Genomic DNA, 10,789 nt, shown 5'->3' on the forward strand with positions numbered 1-10,789 from the left:
AGTCCGTAGTGGATGCTGGGAACTCCGTAAGGACCATGGGGAATAGCGGCTCCGCAGTAGACTGGGCACAACTAAAGAAAGCTTTAGGACTACCTGGTGTGCACTGGCTCCTCCCCCTATGACCCTCCTCCAGACCTCAGTTAGGATACTGTGCCCGAAAGAGCTGACACAATAAGGAAGGACAATAAAGAGTTGGATTAAGGATGCCGCACAGGATTGAGTGGTTTTTATTTTGAAATTTTTGCAAGAGGTTTCCAAGATAACCGACCAACCAGAAAGTAGTTCTGGAATTTATCACCATCTACCAATAGAAAGAATTTTTTTATATGTAGATATTAACAGTGATTGTCGATGGTGCTCCCATAGGTCCAATACATATATGGTAAAGGGAAAAGAAACAGAAAAAAGTGACCTTTGTTGGGAGCACTCCCACTTGGAAACAAATACGATTTGAATAATAGGCAGTAATGTAAGAAATGAAGTAATTTAAAACGTAACCTTTAATTATATTGTACTAAAATATAGGTACACCAGAAAATATATTATTTCAGTAATAAGTGGCTATACAATGTAAGCCACCTGGTAAAGCTAAACTGTGAAAATATTGATGAATATACAAGGCATTATTTAACAGGCCCAGAATGCATAAATATATAAATATATAAAGTAGGTGCTATGACCAATGTAGTGCCGTCAAAAGAACCTACAACACCTGGTATTCCTTAGTGGTCCACCACCTAAGTACTGACCAGGCCCAACACCGTATTGCTTCCAAGATCAGATGAGATTGGGCATGCGCGGTGTGGTATGGTAGTAGATTGGCATTGGTGAGGCAAGTTCTACCGCTAATATATAGCTGGTAGGAAGTTATTGGTAAACACCTTGTTACCGAATTGACCAAATGATCTCTAAAGAGACAATATATGTTTGACCGTCATTGCACCAAAATGTATCCCAAATATGTAGGTATACGTAGGTTTAAATCATGTGGTCAAAAATTTCTTGGCCAGCAGAGAATGCCTGTATGTTTCATTGTGTGCTGTGCAGCACCTTTAAACGTGGGTTTCTGTAATGGGTAAGGCAGGTATAGAACACTGTTATACTGATGACATGCCGCAATGTTTGTATATGATCCAGAGAGAAATCATCTCTATTGTTAATTGGATCTCCCTATTAATCATTAAAGGGAAAAAGAGATTATTGTGACAGTCATATTATAAACTCCGAAACATAAGTCTGTTTAACATTATGTACAATGCAAATAAAGCTGAAAAAAGGGGAAAGAAAAAGATCTACAATATTTCCACTTGTCTCCTACCATACCATAATAGATACTGTAGGACAAAGGGTGGACATAGAATGATATAGAAATTTTTTAGCTTAGAGAAAGAAAAAGGCAGACTTAGAAAGTAAGCAAGATATGTAGCAGTCTCAATTGTCCATGTAAAGGCTAATTAGTACAATAGTGCCTAGCATGGTATAAGTACTGTCTTTGAAACAAAATTGTTACCACAATAACTATTTTGCATGTATCCACAGTGTGTCTATAGCATATCTGTCTAACATGTAACAGACAGACAGACAAAGGAAGCCAGAATGAACCCAAAAGGCACATAGAAAGCGAACCCCACAGAAAAAACATATGCTAAGTAAATTTTACAATGTATTTAGCTATGATATACAAAATAGCTTTCTACTCATGTAAAAAACCTGCATATAAATAGGCGCTGATATATCAGGAGTGAGGCCGGGACAATATCTTTAGTGACCAAAGTCCTGAAATGGCAGTTCGTTCCTGACTATGTGGTGCCGCAGGCACCACAATAGGTTGGTTCACATGAAAAGCGGATACCACCTTAGGAAGGAATTGGGAACGAGTCCTCAATTCCGCCCTATCCATATGAAAATCAGATAAGGCTTTTGCATGACAAAACCGCCAATTCTGATACACGCTTGGCTGATGCCAAGGCAAACAGCATGACCACTTTCCACGTGAGGTATTTTAGCTCTACGAATTTAAGTGGCTCAACCCAATGCGGTTCCAGGAAATCCAACACCACGTTGAGATCCCACGGTGCCACTAGAGGCACAAACGGGGGCTGAATATGCAGCACTCCCTTAACCAAAGTCTGAACTTCAGGCAGTGAAGCCAGTTCTTTTTGGAAGAAAATGTACAGAGCCGAAATCTGGACCTTAACGTAACCCAATTTTAGGCCCGTAGTCACTCCTGACTGTAGGAAGTGCAGAAATCGACCCAGTTGAATTTCCTCCATTGGGGCCTTCCTGGCCTCACACCAAGCAACATATTTTTGCCATATGTGGTGATTCCTAGCCTTAATCAGCGTAGGAATGACTTCCTCCGGAATGCCTTTTCCTTTAGGATCCGGTATTCAACCGCCCTGCCGTCCAACACAGCCGTGGTAAGTCTTGGAACAGGCAGGGCCCCTGCTGTAGCAGGTCCTGTCTGAGCGGCAGAGGCCATGGGTCCTCTGAGATAATTTCTTGAAGTTCCGGGTACCAAGCTCTTCTTGGCCAATTCGGAACCACGAGTATAATTCTTACTCCTCTCCTTAGTATTCTCAATACCCTGGGTATGAGAGGCAAAGGAAGGAACACATACACCGACTGGTACACCCACGGTGTTACCAGAGCGTCTACAGCTATCGCCTGAAGGTCCCTTGACCTGGCGCAAATATATTTTTAGCTTTTTATTGAGGCGGGACGCCATCATGTCCACCTGTGGCCTTTCCCAATGGTGTACAATCATTTTGAAGACTTCTGGATGAAGTCCCCACTCTCCCGGGTGGAGGTCGTGCCTGCTGAGAAAGTCTGCTTCCCAGTTGTCCACTCCGGGAATGAACACTGCTGACAGTGCTAATACATGATTTTCCGCCCATCGGAAAATCCTTGTGGCTTCTGCCATCACCATCCTGCTTCTTGTGCCGCCCTGCTGGTTTACATGGGCGACCGCCGTGATGTTGTCTGACTGGATCAGCACCGGCTGGTGTTGAAGCAGGGGTCTAGCCTGACTTAGGGCATTGTGAATGGCCCTTAGTCCCAGAATATTTATGTGTAGGGAAGTCTCCTGACTTGACCATAGTCCTTGGAAGTTTCTTCCCTGTGTGACTGCCCCCTCCAGCCTCGAAGGCTGGCATCTGTGGTCACGAGGACCCAGTCCTGTATGCCGAATCTGCGGCCCTCTATAAGAAGAGCACTCTGCAGCCACCACAACAGCGACACCCTGGCCCATGGAGACAGGGTTATCAGCCGATGCATCTGAAGATGCGACCCGGACCACTTGTCCAACAGATCCCACTGGAAGATCCTTGCATGGAACCTACCCAATGGAATTTCTTCGTAAGAAGTTACCATCTTTCCCAGGACTCGCGTGCATTTATGCACTGACCCTGTATTTGTATTAGGAGGTCTCTGACTAGAGATGACAACTCCTTGGCCTTCTCCTCCGGGAGAAACCCTTTTTCCTGTTCTGTGTCCAGAACCATACCCAGGAACAGTAGACGCGTCGTAGGAACCAGCTGCGACTTTGGACTATTCAGAATCCAGCCGTGCTGTTGTAGCACTTCCCGAGATAGTGCTACTCCGACGAACAACTGCTCCCTGGACCTCGCCTTTATAAGGAGATCGTCCAAGTACGGGATAAGTATAACTCCCTTTTTTTGAAGGAGTAACATCATTTCGGCCATTACCTTGGTAAATACCCTCGGTGCCGGGGACAGACCAACGGCAACATCTGGAATTGGTAATGACAGTCCTGTACCACAATTTTGAGGTACTCCTGGTGAGGAGGGTAAATGGGGACATGCAGGTAAGCATCCTTGATGTCCAGTGATACCATGTAATCCCCTTCGTCCAGGCTTGCAATAACCGCCCTGAGCGATTCCATTTTGAACTTGAACCTTCGTATATAAGTGTTCAAGGATTTCAATTTTAGAATGGGTCTCACCGAACCGTCTGGTTTCGGTACCACAACATTGTGGAATAGTAACCCCGGCCTTGTTGAAGGAGGGGTACCGTGATTATCACCTGCTGGAAGTACAGCTTGTGAATTGCCGCCAGTACTACCTCTCCACGAGGGCAGCAAGCAAGGCTGATTTGAGGTAACGGCGAGGGGGAGTCGCCCCGAAACTCCAGCTTGTATCCCTGTGATACTACTTGCAGAACCCAGGGATCCACCTGTGAGCGAGCCCACCGGTCGCTGAGGTTCCCGAGATGCACCCCCACCGCACCTGGCTCCACCTGTGGAGCCCCAGCGTCATGCGGTGGACTCAGAGGAAGCGGGGGAAGATTTTTGATCCTGGGAACTGGCTGTCTGGTGCAGCTTTTTCCCTCTTCCCTTGTCTCTGTGCAGAAAGGAAGCGCCTTTAACCCGCTTGCTGTTCTGAAGCCGAAAGGACTGTACCTTATAATACGGTGCTTTCTTAGGCTGTGAGGAAAACTTGAGGTAAATTTTTTCCTTCCCAGCTGTTGCTGTGGATACGAGGTCCCAGAGACCATCCCCAAACAATACCTCACCCTTAAAAGGCAGAATCTTCATGTGCCTTCTAAAGTCAGCATCGCCTGTCCACTGCCGGGTCCCTAAAACCCTCCTGGCAGAATGGACATTGCAATAATTCTGGATGCCAGCCAGCAAATATCCCTCTGTGCATCCCTCATATATAAGACGACATCTTTAATATGCTCTATGGTTAGCAAATAGTATCCCTGTCCTGACATGGTAATAGACCACGCTGCAGCAGCACTATCCATGCTGAGGCAATTGTAGGTCTCAGTATAGTACCTGAGTGTGTATATACAGACTTCAGGATAGCCTCCTGCTTTTTATCAGCAGGTTCCTTCAAAGTGGCCGTATTCTAACACGGCAGTGCCACCTTTTTTGACAAACGTGTGAGCGCCTTATCCACCCTAGGGGATATCTCCCAACGTGACCTATCCTCTGGCGGGAAAAGGTACGCCATCAGTAACTTTTTAGAAATTACCAGTTTCTTATCGGGGGAACCCACGCTTCTTCACACACTTCATTCACTCATCTGATGGGGGAACAAAACACTGTCTGCTTTTTCTCCCCAAACATAAAACCCCTTTTTTGTGGTACCTGGGTTAATGTCAGAAATGTGTAACACAGTTTTCATTGCCGAGATCATGCAACGGATGTTCCTAGTGGATTGTGTATATGTCTCAACCTCGTCGACACTGGAGTCAGACTCCGTGTCGACATCTGTGTCTGCCATCTGAGGTAGCGGGCGTTTTTGAGCCCCTGATGGCCTTTGAGACGCCTGGGCAGGCGCGGGCTGAGAAGCCGGCTGTCCCACAGCTGTTACGTCACCCAGCCTTTTATGTAAGGAGTTGACACTGTCGGTTAATACCTTCCACCTATCCATCCACTCTGGTGTCGGCCCCACAGGGGGCGACATCACATTTATCGGCATCTGCTCCGCCTCCACATAAGCCTCCTCATCACCCATGTCGACACAGCCGTACCGACACACCGCACACACACAGGGAATGCTCTGACTGAGGACAGGACCCCACAAAGTCCTTTGGGGAGACAGAGAGAGAGTATGCCAGCACACACCAGAGCGCTATATAATGCAGGGATTTACACTACCCACAGTGATTTTTCCCTTATAGCTGCTATAATACACAGATTTGCGCCTAAATTTAGGGCCCCCCCCCATTCTTTTTAACCCTTTGAGCTTGAAAACTACAGGGGAGAGCCTGGGGAGCTGTCTTCCAGCTGCACTGTGAAGAGAAAATGGCGCCAGTGTGCTGAGGGAGATAGCCCCGCCCCTTTTTTGGCGGACTTTCTCCCGGTTTTTATGGATCTCTGGCAGGGGTATTTTTCACATATATAGCCTCTAGGACTATATATTGTGATTAATTTGCCAGCCAAGGTGTTAATATTGCTGCTCAGGGCGCCCCCCCCCCCCCCCCCCCCCCAGCGCCCTGCACCCATCAGTGACCGGAGTGTGAGGTGTACATGAGGAGCAATGGCGCACAGCTGCAGTGCTGTGCGCTACCTTGTTGAAGACCGAAGTCTTCTGCCGCCGATTTTCAGGACCATCTTCGTGCTTCTGGCTCTGTAAGGGGGACGGCGGCGCGGCTCCGGGACCGAACGATCGAGGTCGGGTCCTGTGTTCGATCCCTCTGGAGTTAATGGTGTCCAGTAGCCTAAGAAGCCCAAACTATCTCCAGTCAGCGGTCAGGTAGGTTCGCTTCTTCTCCCCTTAGTCCCTCGTAGCAGTGAGTCTGTTGCCAGCAGATCTCACTGAAAATAAAAAACCTAAAATATACTTTCTTTTCTAGGAGCTCAGGAGAGCCCCTAGTGTGCATCCAGCTTAGCCGGGCACAAGATTCTAACTGAGGTCTGGAGGAGGGTCATAGGGGGAGGAGCCAGTGCACACCAGGTAGTCCTAAAGCTTTCTTTAGTTGTGCCCAGTCTCCTGCGGAGCCGCTATTCCCCATGGTCCTTACGGAGTTCCCAGCATCCACTAGGACGTCAGAGAAAACACTGGCTGCTTTTTCTCCCCAAACATAATACCCTTTTTAGTGGTACCTGGGTTAATATGGAAAAAGCTATGCGCTCAGGTGAATAGCACTGCACTTGGTTGTCAGCAGCCTCTTGAAAAAGGGAATTGCCAATCCCTTAAAACACAACCAATAAAACAATTAACAAGTGGCGCTGGACAACCAGAGTAAATTAAAACATTTATTTTCTTAAATGCATGTAAAAATTACAACAACCTCCCGGGGGTAATAAATCTTAAAACATCACAATGTCTGGATTAACACTGAATGAGCCTAATTAATAGCATATAATTAGTTTATAAATAACACCTGGAAGGTAAACAGCCTTTTATGGGTTATATATATGCACACTATTATTACTTATTAATAGAACAAAAGTCACTAGCAACTGTTTTCTTTAAGCCAATTGCAAAAATGTAAGTTCATAACAGTGGGTAGCTATTGCAGAAAAAAGACACGTGTATATTAATAGCTGTGTGCACACAGTTACCACTGGGCAGGAGCTCCTACGGTCTCTGCTCCCCGGTGCTGTCCCACAGTCCGGACGGAGACACTCACCAGAGCCTCAGTGGACAATCTGGAAGCCGTGCCGTGCGGGGTATCTCAATGCGCCGTCCTAGCCCAATTCACACCGTCTCCGGTACCTCCGTGCTTTGCAAACGGGGGCTATTAGCTGGTATATCCGGAGTTGAATAGGGTGAACTTTCCTGGTGTGTGTGACCCACAAGGAGCCTAACTTCTATTGGGCGGGCATCCGACAGGGGCTCCGTTCGCCGATCTGTGCCGGACTTGAAGAGGCGGCTAACGTAGCTTCCACCGCTCAGCTTGGCGTGTGCGGTCTGGCTGCAAAAGATGAAGAAATGCAGCATAGATGTTCCCAGTCGCAGTGGTGAGCAGTGGATCCAAAAATGCAGGGCTTATCGCTGTTATGTGTAACAGCTCCCCGTAGCTTTAGAGTATAAGTCCTTGTGATAGAAAGCCTGTATCCTTAACACATTTTTCATTGCCGTAATCATGCAACGGATGCCCCTTGTGGATTGTGTATATGTCTCATCCTCGTCGACACTGGAGTCAGACTCCGTGTCGACATCTGTGTCTGCCATCTGAGGTAGCGGGCGTTTGTGAGCCCCTGATGGTCTTTGAGATGCCTGGGCAGGCGCGGGCTGAGAAGCCGGCTGTCCCACGGCTGTTACGTCATCCAGCCTTTTATGTAAGGAGTTGACACTGTCGGTTAATACCTTCCACATATCCATCCACTCTGGTGTCGACCCCGCAGGGGGTGACATCACACTTATCGGCACCTGCTCCGCCTCCACATAAGCCTCCTCATCAAACATGTCGACACAGCCGTACCGACACACCGCACACACACAGGGAATGCTCTGACTGAGGACAGGACCCCACAAAGTCCTTTGGGGAGACAGAGAGAGAGTATGCCAGCACACACCACAGCGCTATATAATCAGGGATTTACACTAACACAAAGTGGTTTTTCCCTATAGCTGCTTTACATATACAGTTTGCGCCTAAATTTAGTGCCCCCCCTCTCTTTTTTACCCTTTGAGCCTGTAAACTGCAGGGGAGAGCCTGGGGAGCTGTCTTCCAGCGAAGCTGTGAAGAAGAAATGGCGCCAGTGTGCTGAGAGAGATAGTCCCGCCCCCTTCTCGGCGGACTTCTCCCGCTCTTATATTAATATTATGGCAGGGGATTTTTGCACATATATAGTTTTTTAGACTATATTATGTGCTGTTTGCCAAAGTATGGTACTCTAATTGCAGCCCAGGGCGCCCCCCCCCCCCCCAGCGCCCTGCGCCCATCAGTGAACGGAGTATGTGGTGTGCATAGGGAGCAATGGCGCACAGCTGCAGTGCTGTGCGCTACCTTAATGAAGACCGGAGTCTTCAGCCGCCGATTTTCAGGATGTTCTTCTTGCTTCTGGCTCTGCAAGGGGGACGTCGGCGCGGCTCCGGACGACCGAGGCTGGGCCTGTGTTCGATCCCTCTGGAGCTAATGGTGTCCAGTAGCCTAAGAAGCACAAGCTAGCTGCAAGCAGGTAGGTTCGCTTCTCTCCCCTCAGTCCCTCGTAGCAGTGAGTCTGTTGCCAGCAGATCTCACTGAAAATAAAAAACCTAACAAATACTTTCTTTTCTAGTGAGCTCAGGAGAGCCCCTAGTGTGCAACCAGCTCGAGCCGGGCACAGATTCTAACTGAGGTCTGGAGGAGGGTCATAGTGGGAGGAGCCAGTGCACACCAGATAGTACCTAATCTTTCTTTTAGAGTGCCCAGTCTCCTGCGGAGCCCGTCTGTTCCCCATGGTCCTTACGGAGTACCCAGCATCCACTAGGACGTCAGAGAAAATGGCAATAGCCCACTGTAGGTCACACATTGCATAGTTAGCCATGAGAGGCTTTCCCCGGAACCCTCCAGAGCAAATTGCAGAGACGAGCTCCTTTTGGAGCTCCTATCCCTGTGGGTGTTAAAGGATACATGGCACCAGAAAAATCGCATCCTGGAATGCGATCTTGGGCACAAACATCATTGCACCCAGATCACATTTTGATAAATGCCCCTTTATAATGTGGCAAATTATCGGTGCATTGCACAATCCTCTTTGGTGAGGGACCACCCTGGGCCATGTTTCCCCATGAGTGCATTGGTTTGTGGCAGTAGAGCAGGAAGGAGTTCTGTTCTGAAGAGCAGGATGATTCGTCTGCGGCAGGGGTTCTCAAACTCGGTCATCATAACCCAAAACAGTTCATGTTTTCCAGGTCTCCTCACAGAGTCGCAAGTGAAATAATTACCTTTACCTGTGGATCTTTTAAAATGTGTCAGTGAGTAATGACTACACCTGTGCACCTGCTGGCTGACCTGGGAAATGTGCTATGGGGTTCCTGAGGACTGAGTTTGAGAACCACTGGTCTGTGGGATACAGAATGTGCATATCTAGTGTTCCTTGGCTTGGAAAGGAGAATGCAGTGGGTCTATGTACTCTGTTGGCAGTGCCATCTTTTGGGTAATATCCTCAGGAAGATGGTGCTAGTGATTGCAAAGACTCCGGAATTGTGGTTTCTTTGTTATCTTCTTCAAATGCACCATTTTCCCAAAAATATCTCTCAAAACATGGCACCACCAGCCGAAGGTATGGGGGTACATCTGCATATAGGGGGGGCCTGGGTGCTACACATATTTCTCCAGGCATTTACACCCATCCTACTGTAGCATACATATAATACAAACACAATCTGATCAGTAATAAAACAAAAAAAGAATTACGAGTACAGTATGAATAATAATAATAATAATAATAATAATAATAATAGTAATAATAATAAAATGTACAGCTAACTGCAAGTATCTGCAAGGGCTGTATTACTAATGGCTGATGGGTTTGGTTCTGCATTTAGATCTGGGGACCAGGACTTGTCATTTTTTTTAGATGATCTATCTAAGGCTATTACAGAAGTTCCCACAACAGACATGAACTGTTACAGTTGCTTATATTGTGCATTTACTGTGGCATTAATATCCTGTGTGACTGAGGTAGGATTATCAGATCAAGCGAAGGGGAACAGACTTCCTGCTAGAAAGCATTTGCAGGTGTGAAGCTTTCATAAGACTGACAGATTTTCAGGAGGAAACGGCTCACAATAAATGGACAGGTGCTTTCTGGTTTCCAATGTGCAATGCTCTGAAGGTGCATTCATGTGTATCTGAATAGGGGTATACGGAATAGGGTGATGTTCTGCAGATCTCTAGGAGGATTGCATAGTAATAAATAGCATTTGTTTTACTATTATGGAAAGTCTCTGCAAATAGTGCGGCACACGAACCTGCTCTACAATAGCGGTACATCAGGGCCATAACAATGGGTAATTGATTGACTTGGTGACTACTAAACCAATTAAGTGCCCCAATAATTAGGCACCATCTGTATGAGGAAGTTTACCATTGGACAAAGCACTTTGAAAGTACCTCCAGGGTAACAGGTGTATTCAGAGCCTTTGGGAAAAGCGCAATCGGCGCAGAAATGCGTCAGCAGACACCCAGTGTCGGACCAGGGCATGAAGGGCCCACCAGGGGAATGCAGTGATAGGGGCCCATTTTTAGGGGTGTGGCTAGTCTACAGAGGGGGTGTTGCTAGCCACCACATTGGTTTGCCTAACCATTAGAGTGTGCAAGGGCTGGCCACTTGATAAATATATATATAGTGAATAGTGGTTGGGTATGCGTGACACCTGTTGGC

General features: G+C 47.3%; 1 pseudogene; it reads right to left on the reverse strand.

The window, feature by feature from the left end:
• Nucleotides 1–700: 700 nt before the first annotated feature.
• Nucleotides 701–819, reverse strand: LOC134896619 (5S ribosomal RNA; annotated as a pseudogene).
• Between the last annotated feature and the right edge of the window lie 9,970 nt (nucleotides 820–10,789).

Source organism: Pseudophryne corroboree, chromosome 3, assembly GCF_028390025.1.
Source record: "Pseudophryne corroboree isolate aPseCor3 chromosome 3, aPseCor3.hap2, whole genome shotgun sequence".
Classification (NCBI taxonomy): domain Eukaryota; kingdom Metazoa; phylum Chordata; class Amphibia; order Anura; family Myobatrachidae; genus Pseudophryne; species Pseudophryne corroboree.